The 11063-nt window shown below is 34.4% G+C and overlaps 1 long non-coding RNA gene across 1 annotated transcript in view; it reads right to left on the bottom strand.

The window, feature by feature from the left end:
• The window catches only part of LOC308612930, a 40316-nt gene extending 29550 nt beyond the window's left edge, over window positions 1-10766 (bottom strand). The window contains exon 1 of the long non-coding RNA XR_014015180.1: window positions 2884-10766. This is a non-coding gene — a long non-coding RNA (uncharacterized lncRNA). The remainder of the gene's footprint in view (window positions 1-2883) is intronic.
• Window positions 10767-11063: the final 297 nt, after the last annotated feature.

The raw sequence follows: 11063 nt of genomic DNA, 5'->3' as shown, positions 1-11063 counted from the left end.
ATATGTGTATATATATATATATATATATATATATATATGTATATATATATATATATATATATATATATATATATTTCCAAATGTTTCTCTCCTTTTCAGAGATCTCTTCAATCATTGACAACTTAAACTAATATTTATTGAATGCCTACATGAATATATGTTTATTGATCATAATATACTTTTCTCTATATATTCCCATTTACTTCTTGGAGCATATGATGACTCTAACTGGAGATCCTTAATTCTGATCTCTCCCTTTCCAACTACCTACAAATCTTTCCTTTCCTTTCTTCCTATGACCAGTGACTAAAGCTTTTCATAATCTTTTAAGTTCTGAGAAGAAGTTTCATCACTTTCATTTGTTTGCTGATACTTAGGCTCAATTTTGTGTTTTGTCTAACTGCATCCGAAGTTAGAAAAAATATTAGAAATTTCAAAAATAAGTTATATAAATTTACTTTAAAATAATAGAAGAATCTCTTAATGAGAGTTCATATTAATGTTTGGCCCTGTCTTATCTCACATAGAAAATAGTCAAGAAAGCAGAAAATATCCTTTCTTATGACTAGATTACAATGACTTTGATAACTTAAATCCCCCCATACATAAAAAAGAACAAATCAGGTGTAGATACTTCTTCCCCAAAATAACATAAGCCAAAGTAAAAGTAAAGACTAAATTAGAGCCTGTGTGAACTGTCTCTGTTTCCTGAAAGGCATGTATTTTGAAGAAATTTGCTCTACAATTTTTCCTTCTTATAAAACTGATTTCAAATAAATTTAACTAAAATTCCTAATATCACTGTTGCTGAATTACTCTAAAAGTAGTGGCTTATGGCAGGTATTTGAATGGGTTCATGAGATATGAGTCAGAAATTCATGAAGAAATTGGCCAGATAGTTCTTGCTTCAAGTCCTTTATGCATTGACAAGTCAGCCCTTGGTTGGGGCTACAGTTATCTGAAGGCTTGACTGTGCTGGAGGTAGAGATGGCAGACTCACATGGTTACAGTTGATGCTGGCCACAGTGCCCCCATGAGACCACTCCAGCATGGTAGTTTCTAGGTAGTTGAACTTCTTATATGGTAGCAGGTTTTACCCAGAGTGAGCAACCAAAGAGGACCAAGCAGAAATTGCATGACTTTTCCCCAATCTTGCCCTGAAAGCCATCCAGCATCATTTCTGTAGCATTCCTAGAGTTACAAACAAATTACTAAGCCCATTCCAGATACAAGTGAAGGGTCATAGACTTCATGTTTTGATTTTAAAATGCCTGAGAATTTACCACTATAAAAATATACTTTTTCACTTTCTTAATGAGAAATGTTAATAATTTTTAGAACTAACATATACTCCAAGATATTTACTATTATCTCTTTTTTATGATTTTGCTTATGAGAAATAGAATAACTTATTAGTGTATTATATGTCTATGATGGTAAATTTAGTACATAACAATGAAATAATATAGACTGTTGTGTTTTGCCTTTCTACCCTTTACCCTTGAACCAAATAAAAAAAATAGTTTTTAAAAAAATATTAGGGTTAAACCCTCAATTTATTAAAGCAAGAGGCCACCTCGAGGGAGGAAAGAATTAAGTAGTAAAGGTCTTGTTCTTTCAAGCTATGAACAGCAATTACTTTAAGTCATGTATCTGTAGGAAGAAAAAAACAAACATGCCTTCTTAAAGAGGAAGGAGAAAAGTGAGGTCTTATAATTACACTGGGGGTGCTTAAAAGATCTTTTCTCCAGTCTGGGTTAGTCTTCCCAGACACTTCCCTTAAAATTAGGCAAAAAAAACAAATTTTAAAAATTTAAGGACAATTCATTGAATATCTTTTGTTGATTTATTTTAATTCACTATAATTCGTGGCTTTAGATTTTCATCTTGAGAATATTTTGGAAAATTTTAAACAAAGTGATAAATTAATTTTTAGAAAATCTTATTAAAGCAAAGTTACTTTTAATTTTATCATAATAACAGAAGCAGTTAAGACCTAGCTTTTGTTTTGTAAATGTCTGTCCATACAATAATTTCAGCTTCTTTTAAAAATTTAAATCCTCTCCAGTCCATATAATTATCACCATTGTCTTTCATGTTTGCAAAATTAACTTATGAAAAATTATTTATCATCATTTTTATAAGGCCCCATATTAGATGGTGTATGAAAAGTTCAGATTTCTGTGTCTTGTTTTGCTTCAACAGCCATAATGGAAATTAATTAAATTTGTAAAATATTCCATATGTCTGTCAAAGTTTATGTCTGTAATAGTGGAAGCTGCCAGTTGACGAGGGTACTGCTGTTTGTTAATGTGGCTGGGAACAATAATTGGACTTTATTTCCATCATAAACAAATGATGATTCCAGTTTTCTGCTTTTCAATGTCATAATACCTGAAAGAGCTTCTTAAGATAATAAAGCAAATAGACCAAGGTGAAAAGCCAACGTTCAGGAGACAGAAAAGAGAAAGTAGAGGACAGCCTTGGCCTTTAGCATCTTTGAATAGCTAAACCAATGTTTTCCTACTTTTGAGCTCTTTCATATATGAGATAAATAAATTCCTATTTCTTTCTTTCTTTCTTTATTTTTTTTGCGGTAAGCGGGTCTCTCACTGTTGTGGTTTCTCTCGTTGCAGAGCACAGGCTCCGGACATGCAGGCTCAGTGGCCATGACTCACGGGCCCAGCCACTCCGCAGCATGTGGGATCTTCCTGGACTGGGACACGAACCCGTGTCCCCTGCATCAGCAGGCCACCACTGCTCCACCAGGGAAGCCCATAAATTCCTATTTCTTAAAGAGATTTTAGATGGATATTCTGTTACTTGAAGCAAAATGTATATAAATGACTGCATTTCATTTAATTGCAGCATTTAGGTACTCACCAGAGCAAAACAATTCTATTTGCTGTGTAGTAGAAAGACATTTGGATATTGGATCGAATCATGCTATCCATTTCTGAAGGATCACTTCACTTGAGTCACCTACTTTTCTCCACAAGTAGAGCATCTTTAGAAAACAGTGATGGGGACCAATTAATCTAGGGAAGATCAGAGCCCTGTTGGGGTGAAAAAGAAGCATAAGGGCCAAAAGAAGATGGCAATGACAATTGCCTTTGGAAATATCCTTATTTTTTAAAGTCCTGAGGTTCAAATGCATACTGTCAGCCCATAATCCTGCTCTATACATGGAATAATGCTTAAGACAAAGATGTTAGGAAGCTGTTTCTATTTTTATCATATTCCCTTCAGGTGTGACTTCTTTTTGCTTTTAAAGTTCCCTTTGGTGTTGCTTTTAGATTAATAGCACTCATCTATCTACAAAGGTCTGTGAGATAAACACACAACACAAAGATGTTTTGAAGTCCACCCCAAACACATATTTTTCTCTGTTTGGGTTGGGCTTCAACAAGTGTGTGCATTCTTTTACCTATACATTCTTAAAGCATCCATTGATCACATATTATGTGTCAAGCACTGAGTTGGTGCTGGAGATAGAAAGATGACTAACACATAAATTCTATGCTCACATGCATATAACTGAAGTCCCTTGTCATAGGATCTATCCATAGTGTCATGTATAAATGCTACATATGCACAGAGTAAGCAAGACTTTTCAGAGCAACTTAGGGAAGGTTCCACAGTAGACAACTGAATTGGGCTTTAAAGGAGGGTCACAAGGGGGAATTCCCTGGTTGTCCAGTGGCCAGGACTTAGCGCTTTCACTGCCGGGGCCTGGGTTCAATCCCTGGTCCAGGAACTAAAATCCTGCAAGCTGAGTGGTGTGGCCAAAGAAAGAAAGAAAGAAAGGCCACTAGGCAGAAATAGACAGCTGGAGATGCCTGGCAGAGGAAAGTTGTGTGAGTCCAGGCACTGAAGTATGAGAGTGTTTTGCCTATAAGGGTGACAGAAGGTCTAATGTGTATAAAATCCAAATGTCTTCTAGTCATGGGAGAGAAATCTTGGTTGGTGGATAGAGTCAGGCAGTTCTAAAATTTTAAATGCTTTTAATTTAATTTTTTCCTTCCAGTTTTATTGAGATCTAATTGACATACAGCACTGTATAAGTTTGAGTGCAGTATAATGATTTGACTTAACATACATCATGAAATGATTAGCACAATAAGTTTACTGAACACCCATCATCTCATAGAGATACCAAAAGAAAAGAAAATGAAAAATAAATGTTTCCCTTGTGATGAGAACTTTTAGGATTTACTCTGTTAACAACTTTCATATATAACACATGTACATTACAAATATTAATTATATTAATCATGTTGTACATCATATCCCTAGTACTTACTTATCCTATAACTGGAAGTTTGTACCTTTTGACTTGCTTATTTTAAATTTTATTTTGAATTTGAATGGAGAGTCACAGAAGAATTTTAATGGTGACATGAGATAATGAAATTTACATATCCAGGAAAAAAATAACCCTGGCAGAAATTTGGAGGATGGCTTTGAAGTATATGTTCCTACAACCTGTTTAGTCTCCTGTCCAAGGGGGAAAAAAAAACTCTAAAAAACGTTTTTTGCAAGGGATTACCCAAATTGCTTCTCTTCTTTCACTCCTAAATTTAGCCTTCTGATTATTAAACAAAAGTCCTTACAGATCCAGGCATTCCAGCCAGCAATTTGATAGCTGCTTCTCCCCTTCAAATAGTTTTCCTTGGTATTTCATTCATTAAGCAAAAAACCCATTTTTCTAAAGGAACCAAGTATTTTTGTCTTCTTTGAGTATTTTAAAGCATTTTTAACAAATTGAAACTGAAATTAATAGTAGTAACAGTTATTGAATATTCAAAACAGTGGATTTTTTTCACGTTTTGATTACATTTAAAGCCTCATTGAGTCCATGAACTTCTTGCATTTGCTAAATTATTTGAGAATACTAAAACTCTTGTTACCAGAATTGTAGCACTACATGCAAATTTCCTCCTCCTCTGACCTGTTAACGAATAGGCCCTTTCTCCATTCAGCACCCAGTATTGATGAAACTTAACTGGATGCCAGAGCATGTCATCGCCTGTCTTCCCGTTTCATTTTTTATAGGTACTCATCACAGAAATATTAGCTTATGTGGGAAAGAACACTCCTTTCATTTCTGTTTCATTTTTCCTCATTTTGTCTTCCTCTAATCCTAGAGATTTCTGGGTTCATGACAATAGGAATTGCATAAGAGAACAAAATGATTCCAAAGAGTAGGATAAATTTGCCATAAATGGGCAAATTTATATGAACAAAATCCTAGTGGGGATTCCTTCAGCTCTGTGTCATCTTAGTTTTTATGGGAATTAGCATAACTTAGTGGATTATGTTCAGGTTGACTGACAGTCATTGTGCCTGTGCTTGAATATCTCTGACAGTTCATCACAGCAGAGCATGATATAATGGAAAGAGCCCGTCATCTGAGAGTCAGAAGGCCTTTGTTCCATCCTGGATCTGACACAAACTTTCTAAGGAAATTTAAGGAGTTATTTTACCTCCCTGTGCCTCCAGTATATTATATATAAAATAGAGTTCACTAGATAATTCAAAGTTCCAGTCCCTTCGTGTTCTAAAACCCAATTATTCTTTGAATGCATTTTAAATTTAACACAGAGCTGTAATCATTTTAACTCTGGTTTGCTTTTAAAGTTGTAGTAACTAATTATTTAAGCCAAAATCTGTTACTAAGCCATCTAGGTATCGAGAGGCCTCACCTGAAATTTGCTAAAATGTTGTTTATTCTGGAATAATATGTTGTTTATTCTGGAATTAACTGTTTAATGTCTATCCTTGCTGTATCTAGAGTTTTACCACATATTTCAGTTCAATGCTATTCTCAGAAACTTCATTAACAGAAAAAGAGATAACATAGAAAAGTAGGAAAAATAACATAGAAAAGCACCATATATATAGGAAGCAAGAGTCTTTTAGGGCTTCCCTGGTGGCGCAGTGGTTGAGAGTCCGCCTGCCGATGCAGGGGACACGGGTTCGTGCCCCGGTCTGGGAGGATCCCACATGCCGCAGAGCGGCTGGGCCCGTGAGCCATGGCCGCTGGGCCTGCGCGTCCGGAGCCTGTGCTCCGCAACGGGAGAGGCCACAACAGTGAGAGGCCCACGTACCACAAAAAAAAAAAAAAAAAAGAGTCTTTCATAGTCGTCACAATGTGAGTTGGGTTCTACCACCCATACCTTTCTCAACTTGCATATAGCTACAGCCCTATGTCTAGGGATAAGATAGCAAATTGCTGTCTCCTGGGTATCTCAGCAGACCATGGCCTTGTCTTGCATCTCTCCCTATAGCTGGGTGACCCAGAATCCATCTGAGGATACCAGAAGCCCCACCATACTCTCCACACTTCTGAACTCAGACTAACTTGGTAAAAGGGAGTTTTGTTGCTTTTTCTCAGAAGACTAATACTAAGTGGGGTATTACTGAGTGTGATATACACGAGGTCAAAAGCAATAAGCACATTTAACAATCTTTACTAAATCAGTTCAGTTTTAGCATACAAACATCAATCATGGTAGTAAACAAGTAAGAGCTAACTTTTTGTTTTTAAATGGATGAGAAGATTTTTATTCCCAGGAATGTGTAAATCATTCTAGATTTATTTTCAAGAATAAAAGACAAACCTACCTATAATTGCTATCATTATTTTGCAATAGATTCTTCTAGTCATTTTCCCCCTATTCACTCATTTCTATTATGTATGTATATGTAGGTATGGGTGTATATATTAAATACTATTGATATGTACACTTTTATATATGTCCTTATCATTTACTATTATGTTGTAAGTGGTTCTTAATATTTTAATATAATTATTATAAATATAGCTTTAAAAGTCTATCATATAGCCTATCATAATAATATTACTGAATTTAAGGATACTTTTTAAAATTAGGATAAAATGTGACATAATTAACAGAGTTTCAAAAATGTCTTCCTGTTATTTAAATAGAATATATTTCCATATGAAATATAAAATGCAAAAAATATTAAAAGACAAAGCTACCATAATTTAAATGCAACTAAAGTAATACTTATATTTATAGTAATTGTCATGTATATTATTTTCCTATGGCTGCCATAGCAAAGTACCACAAACTGGGTAGCGGAAGCAACAAAAAATTACTGTCTCAGAGTTCTGGAAGCTAAAAGTCTGAAATGAAAGTGATGGCAGGGTCATTCATGAACCCTCTGAAACCTGTAGAAAAGAAACCTTTCTTCCCCTTTGTAGATTCTGGTGTTTGCTGGCAATCTTTGGTGTTTCTTGCCTTAGAGATGCATAACTCTAATCTCTGCCTATATCATCTCCCTATGTATCTTGTTCTCCTTTTATTTTAAGGACACCAGTCATATTTGATTAAGGGTCCACTCTAGTATGACTTGCTCTTAACTAATTGCATCTGCAATGACTCTGTTTCCAAACAGATCACAGTCTGATGTAGGGGTTAGGATTCCACCATATCTTTTTTAGGGACACACTTAACATGTAACATGTAATATAGAAAATGCCATTGCTGCTTCTGCATGTGCTCATGCAATTCCTCCTATGCTGCAAACACTTTGCCCTTTCCTTTTATTTCTATAACTTCTCCTTCTTCAAGGACTAAATCAAGTACAGCTTCTTCCAAGAAAAACGACTATATTCCTCATTTATCAAGTGCCTGTGAAAAACCAGGGACTTTAGATATGGAACACTTTATATGGATTAAACTTCAGCCTATGGAGATTTTTCTTCTGAATTCCTATAGTGATTACAATTTATATCTTCATGTATTGTTAGTTATTTTCTAGTTATATATCTTAGATTATAAATTCTTCATTGGTAGAGACCGTGTTTTTTTTCATATCTTTCAAACACATAGTTGAGTAAAATGTATAATAATTAAATAAATGAATAAATGAATGAATAAATAGATGAAAAAAATTTCCCATGTGTGAGATCTCTGTCAGTTCTTGCGTTCTCAAGGGCTGACTCCTCTAGGAATACCCTCTGTCTGTTTTATTTTCAGCTTTCCTCTCCCTCCTGTCTCATTCATATTCAAACATGTTTGAGAATCTTCCATCTTTAAAATGTTTCACCTGACCCCATATATCTGCCTCCTGTATTTTCTCTATCACTTTGATTTCTTCACAGTCTAGCAGTAAAAAATATTCATGACTAATTATTTTAACTCCCATACTTCCCTTTTATTCTTTAGAATGAAAGTTATTCTATAATATTTAAGCTTACAAAAAGATAATAACTGTAGAAGTTAAGAATTCAAGACACATGCCGTAATCTGCTTACTTTGATTTATCTGTCTTCATTATATTACATATATATTTGTTTACTTTTTAATGCCTCTCAACTAAATATATACTTTTTGAATTCAGGACTTTGACTGTCTTCTTTATCATTGTACACAGAAGCTAGCCTGATACAACAAATATGTATTCAATAAATAAATAAATAAAGTGTTCCCTCCTAGACTATAAACTGAATGAGAGAAGGGACCTTTTTTTTTTTTTTTTTTTCACCAGTATATATCCAGTATCTGGTATACAGAAGCAGAGAAGTAAATATTTTTACAAAATAAATGAATGCATCATTAAGAATACTTAGCATGTATTATATTATTACCCAGTTTAAAATATTGATATAAATAACAAATACTGTAAAAGACGAATTGAGCTCTTTTTCCCTCCTAGAAAGAAAAGTACATAATCTTCCTGAGAAATATAAAAGTCCTTCCTGAATTAAAATAAGATTTAAAGGGACTTTGTAAAGTTAGTTATGGAAATACATTTTTTTTTGTCTTTCAGATGTCTAAAACTTCTATAAATTAGGAAAATTTCTACTCTATAAATTGGGAAAAACAATTTAAAGTCTTTTAAATTGTGGAACATTTTATGGTCTCTGTAAATAAAGGCCTCAAGTATTAACAGAGTTGAAATTTGTCATGCTTTTAAAAACAAGGGGGCCTCTACTTTTAGTGACAATATGTAGACAAGCTCATATTGTAAGGTGTTAGACATTACCACTGATGGTCAAATTTCAGGTGCAATAATCTTATCTGTATATTCTTCAGTCTCCTTATCTTCATCTGTGCCCTGAGGTATTGGTCACAGCTAGGATGCTATCCTTGAGGGATTCAATCTGGAATGATAAATAAGAAGAGATAGGGCACGATAACCCCCTAGAAAAATCAGGTTCACCAACACTGCTGTTATAAGAAAATAACTACAGGCTTCCTAATTGCTTTACAACTTCAGGGACACCTGCCAATTATAATTAAAAAATCAAAGACTAAATATTCCATAAATCTTAATAAGGAACCATGGAAAACAGAAGTCAGCAGGAAATATAAGTTACAGACTTTCCCAAGAGTTCAATGAAATCTCTCTGTCCGGGCCACTTAATATTATGTACAAACCATAAATCCATAACAAGTATTACCTAATATAAAAGGCAATATCTCTTTGGCAACATATATTATAATTCATGGTATCAGAGATACACTATATTTTAGGATGAATTATTATCAGATAAAAAGACGTTCTTTCTAATTTTGCACTGGTATGCCACCCAATGTGGTTTCTTGTAAAACTTATTCTTTGGAAAAACTATGTCTCTGATAGCTTACATTTTGTGGAAGGAAGGAAGGAGGGGGCGGGAGGGACATGGATAATCATATTAATATTTTGCATATTAATGTTCTTATTATTATTGTGAAAAAGTTATGTTTTCTGACTGTATTCCTCTGTTAATATCAACGGCGTTTTCCCATTCCCAGACCCTCTAACCATACGCAGCCAGTGGTGTGTTTTGGCTATGCATTCAGATCATTCCTCCACCTGAAGAACTCACCACATTTCTACTCTAGGATATTTGAATTGCAGTTGTCTTGATTTTAAGTGAGGTGATAGAAGGTCATGCAAAGAACACAGGGTCAGGAGACGGACATATCTGCCTTATATCCTGGTTTTACATGACCTTGGGCAAATGAAGAAACCTCTCTAGGCCAATGTTTTGCATATGGTGTTGCATTTGCAGTTCTTTTGCTCTAACTTCTTTTCTTAGATATTTACATCATTCAGTATTTTCTTAAGACTTCCCACGTTGAGAGACCTTTCCAGTAACTTGCATATTCTGTACAAATCCTCTTATCCTCTCCACCACTATCCTCAGCGACTCTCTGTCCCATTTTGTGTTTCTCACTATTTGAAAGTGCATTACTTATTTGTTGAATGATTCACTGCTTGTCTTCCTTCCACTATTATGTAAATCAGTGGTTCTTAATTTGGGGGCAATCTGGTCTCCTAGGAGACGTTTGGTGATATCCAAAGGCACTTTTGGTTGTCCCAACTTGCAGGGGCGTTACTTTCATCTAGTGGCTAGAGGTCAATAATGCTGTTCAATAACCTACAGATGCATAAGATAGCTCCTGTAACAAAGAATTATTGGGCCCAAAATGTCAATACTGCCAAGGTTGAGAAACTCTTACATAAACTCATGAGAACAATGACTGCTTAAGTTCTTGTTAAATCCCCAAGAGCTAGAACATTGCCTGGCATAAAGTAGCCTCTTGAAAATATCTGTTGAATGAACCTAATCAGAGGGCTATTGAGAGGAGTCAACAGGATAGGCACATAAACCACCTAGCAGGGCTGTATAAGTGTGAGTTTGCTCCCTCTACTGTATTCTCATCCTGCATTCTTAGTGGAGATGTCTTTTTTTTTAACTGAAGTATAGTTGATTTACAATGTTGTTTTAGTTTGAGGTGTACAGCAAAGTGATTCAGTAATATATATATATATATATATATATATATATATATATATATATATAGTGTGTATGTATATAAAAAAGTATATATATATTCGTTTTCAGATTTTTTCCGTTATAGATTATTATAAGATATTACATATAGTTCCCTGTGCTATACAGTAGATCTTTGTTGTTTATCTATTTTATATATAGTAGTGTGTATCTGTTAATCCCAAATTCCTAATTTATCCCTCCTGCCTGTTCCCCTATGGTAACTATAAGTTTATTTTCTATGTCTGTGAGTCTATTTCTGTTT

Source organism: Mesoplodon bidens (genome assembly GCF_964165515.1).
Source record: "Mesoplodon bidens genome assembly, chromosome: 2".
NCBI lineage: Eukaryota > Metazoa > Chordata > Mammalia > Artiodactyla > Ziphiidae > Mesoplodon > Mesoplodon bidens.
This window is presented reverse-complemented; position numbering and strand designations above follow the sequence as displayed.